Raw genomic sequence first — 4,472 nt, 5'->3', positions numbered from 1 at the left:
GGCAAATGACCCTGCCAAGGTCCCCGGTTTGCGGCCCCTCCCGGGCCGGGCGCCACGCACCGCCTCGCCCTCCCCTGCCGGCTCCCCCCGACCTGCCCCGGGGTCCCCTCACCGCGTCCAGAGCTGCCGCCTCCGTCCGGCCAAAGCGTCACTGCACCCGGACCCTGCCATGCCGCCTGGGGCCTCCGGATCTGCGCCTCCCCTTCAGTACCCCACTGCCCTCTTTTACCTACCTACCTACCTTTCCTCTGCTGGCTGCCATCACCTGTTCAGCTACCTCTCCTCACCACTTAAATATACCCTCTCCCACCTCAAAGCCAACCCCCTCCTCTGCCCTCTCCTTAGTTAATGTTTTCCTTTCTGAACAGCTTTTCCGGCAATGGGGATTCCCTCCAGAGACCCTCCCTTGGGTACTTCACTTACAGCCTGTTGCAGAGAGACTCTTGAAACTTCATTTGATACAAATTAAAAGATGAAGAAAAACATGGGGCCTCCATACCCACAGGGGCCAGCATTTCCAGGGGTCGGCCCCCATAGAATCATAGAAAATTAGGGTTGGGAGCGACCTCAGGAGGTCACATCTAGTTCAACCACCTGCTCAAGACAAGGCCACCCCCAGCTAGGTCATCCCAGCCAAGCTTTTGTCAAGCTGGGTCTTAAAAACCTCCAAAGAAGGTATCCACAGCATTTCTGGGTAACCTGGTCCAGCGTTTTACTCCCCTTCTGAGAAAATTTTTCCTGGTATCTAATCTAAACTTCCCTTGCTGCAACTTGAGACCATTGCTCCTTGTTCTGTCATCTGCCACCACTGAGAACAGCCTAGCTCCATCTTCTTCCAAGCCCTTCAGGTAGTTGAAGGCTGCTATTAAGAACCTCTCTCAGTCTCTGCTCTAGGCTAAGTTTCCTCAGTCTTTCCTCACAAGTCATGTACCCCAGTCCCCTCACCATTTTTGTTGCCCTCTGCTGGATTCTCTCCAATTCTTCCACATCCTTTCTGTAGCGGAGGGCCCAAAACTGGACACAGGACTCCAGCTATGGCCTCACCAGTGCTGAATAGAGGGGAATAATCACTTCCCCCGACCTGCTGGCAATGCTCCTACTGTTAGCCTTCTTGGCAACAAGGGCACATTGTTGGTTCATATTCAGCTTGTCCACTGTAACCCCTAGGTCCTTTTCTGCCCCCCATCTGTACTGGTGCATGGGCTTGTTCCATCCTAAGTGCAGGGCTTAGCACTTGTCCTTGTTGAACCTCATGAGATTCCTTTTGGCCCAATCCTCCAATTTGTGTAGATCACTCTGAATCCTAGCTCTACCCTCCAGCATATCCCATCTGGAGTGCTTTTGAATATCTGGCTGCTTATTTTACTAAAAAAGTGTCTCTCACAGCCCCCTGGAGTGCCCTTCTAAGGTAAGCACCATGAGAAATAAATTAGTTTTTGAAAGTAGTGGTGCTAAATTCAGAAGAGTTATAGGGCCTTGAGCCTCAGAAGCTTGAGAACCACTGATCTACAGTCGCAGCCTGTGCGGACTGTATGCAGGGGCCCTCACAGTGGCGATGTGTAGGGGAGCGCCAGTGCACCCCTTGACCGGCCGCGCTCGTTATTTAGGTGATGGGGGGGGGAGGGGGGCGAGGGCAGAGCACTAGTGCCCCGCCCTGCAAGCTCTGGCTGGGGACAAGCACCGTGGCGCTCCCAGAAGTGGTCGCAGCCACTTCTGGAAGCGGCCACAGTGATCGACTGCAGTGATCAGCCATCTCGTGATTGGCTGGGGGGGACCCCCCCCAGCTGGTGAGGCCCCCCCAGCCCCCCCCCAGCAAGATTGACTGAGGAGGGACCCTCCCCCATCACTGACTGATTGCTGAGGGGCATGTGTCCCCCAGATGAAGGCAGCACCAGTCACCAATGGGCTCTCAGCTCTTCTAGGAGCAGCTGAGCCCCACAGCTCCATAGCACTCTGACAGCAACCACTGCACCCACTTTTCTCAGCAGTCAGCCTGCAAGCAACCACCACCAGGGTAAGGGCACATGAGCAGGGGCAGAGCAGCTTGCAGGTAGTAGTGCAGTTCTCTCTTGGAAAGGGCAGACTTGCACTGAAGGACTGAAGATGGTGATAACACTGAGAAATTACCTTTACACACTTGAGCCAGGTGGCATCACCCTTTCTGCAGGCAGAGAGATACTTCCTGGGTTCATGCATCCATGCTTACTATTGGCTTAATGTTGACAGGGACACCAGTGGAAAAGATCAGAAGGACTACACAAGAGATGCTAACACTACCACATGTTGCTGCTACTGTTCACTGAGGGCCTGATACTGGGAAGATGAGAAGCAACCCCCCCTCTTGGGGAATTGAATAGGAATGGAGATAACCTGAAGGTGCTGAGTTTTTATAAAAGACAATAGCACTGCAATTTCTATTGGTAGGAGAACAAAGGCAAAATAGTTTCAGGGCAATCTGTGCAAGTTGTGTGAAGGGGGCAATCAGACTCCCTTTTGCATGGTCAGCTGTATTTACTATGGGCAAGTCAATGAGCTCAGCTTATTTGTGAGCATGAACCCATGCTCACAAACACCTTGACCAGGGAGAAAAAAGCCAGCACTGAAACTCACTTTCTTCGCTGAGTTTTTTGGGAACCCTCCTTCTGGAGAGGACAGCTTTTCCTTTCTCATCTCCTAAAATTAATCTAGTAAATTCCATTAGCTTAGTCCTGCTCTACTCAAGCAAACAAAGAACAACTTTGGTTTGGTCTGAATTAGTATTAAAAAAAAAACGCTCAGTGATCACTTTAGAGTAAATATTTATTGAATCAGAAGGTGCCCTTTGCAGTCAGTGAGAATTGTGACTGGTAGGAACAAGATCCATCCCATAGACTTTTATAAAGTATTTGAAATCCATGCTCTTTATCACCAGTTCTAAGATTGTAAAGCTTGTTGGAAAAATTTTAAAATGCAGCATTTGTTCAGCTGTGAGAAAGAAGCAAGTCTCTAATTTTCCTTTGTGGACATAAAAGTTCCTGAATTTAAAAGAATATTTAAAATTATTAAATATAGGAATTGCATCCTTATTAAGTCAAACAATAACTTCTACTTTTCAAAAAACTGTCATGATACCTAAGATACCATGATACCTGTGATTTACTTTGCAGTTCCATGCATGTGACATATACTTTATTTTTTCCCAAAGGAGTCCAAGGATATGAGGCATCCTCCTTCAGTAAATTTCAATGGAATTTAGACAAATCTGGTAATTTCAACCTTAAAACAAAGACATGTAATAGGATGAAGCTTGTAAACAGAAGAGTTGTTATGACTAAGACTCAAAACTATAGCTATTTACACAATAATCTTAATAGATTTTTTTGCAATCCTCAATAGGATTTGGAACAAAGATTAGATGAACGGGCTCAGAGGTAGAATGGGGAAATGTACAAGTTGTAAGAGATGCAGCCTTGGTTGCCCCACCTCACCCATCACAGCTGTTTATACTGCCTGGTGGGGGAAGGGGATAGCAATTGATCCTATCCAGTCCCACCCACCCCACACCCACTGCCAGGGTTGGTGGGCGGGCAGATGGGGTCTCCATGGAGATTGGCCTGGGACCCCTGTGGGCAGAGTACACTTGGCAGGGTGGATGGGATGGGGCTGCAGGCAGGCAGAGAGTGGTGTCTGGGAGTGGGGCAGGTGGATGGGGCCAGGATCAGGATTGTGGAGTGGTGACAGTGTGGGGCTGGGACCAAGCCATGATCCACTCTCTGCACATCCCTGCAATGTGTGTTATTCTGGATCTTGGGAAGAAGCAGGATGACTCTTTGTTTTCATTAAGCCTTTATTGTAACAACTAACCCCTGACCCAAAATGGTTGCCTGACTTAGGGTTACCATACATCAAGGTTTTCCTGGACATGTCCTCTTTTTTGGCCCCCTGTCCTCCTGTTCGGGCAGGTTTTTAAAATCCAAGCAAATGTCCAGGTTTTTGCTTTTCCTGGACACTTCCAGCTTGGCTGCTTGGGGCTGGGGACAGCAGGGAAAGGTGATTGGCTGTTGGGAAACCATGTACTCTGCACGCAGGCCCTGGCAAGCTGCTTGCAGGTAAGAGAGACAGACACAGAGGGTGTGTCTGTGTGTGCACATGTGAACGGGGCTGGGGAGGCAGGGGGCTGAGGGTTGGAAGTGAGGGACACTGGCATGGGGGGTGGGCAGGAGCTCCGTGTCTGGAGAGAGGGGCACAAGCAGGACTGCGGGGGTAGGGGGCTGTGGGTCAGGAGTGAGGGACACGAGCAAAACTGGAGGGACGGGGCTGCAGGTTGGGAGTGAGGGGCATCAGCAGGGCTGGGGGACAGGGGGCTGTGGATTGGGAGAGAGGGGCTATGACTGGGGTCCAGGAGGCTGTGGGTTTGCAGTGAGGGGTGCCAGCAGGACGGGGGGCCAGGGTATAGTGTGTCAGGAGTGAGAGGCAGCAGCAGGGTTGGTGGG

The sequence above is a fragment of the Alligator sinensis genome, unplaced genomic scaffold (assembly GCF_000455745.1).
Source record: "Alligator sinensis unplaced genomic scaffold, ASM45574v1 scaffold14_1, whole genome shotgun sequence".
Taxonomy (NCBI): Eukaryota; Metazoa; Chordata; order Crocodylia; family Alligatoridae; genus Alligator; species Alligator sinensis.
Note: the sequence above shows the minus strand (reverse complement) of the source record.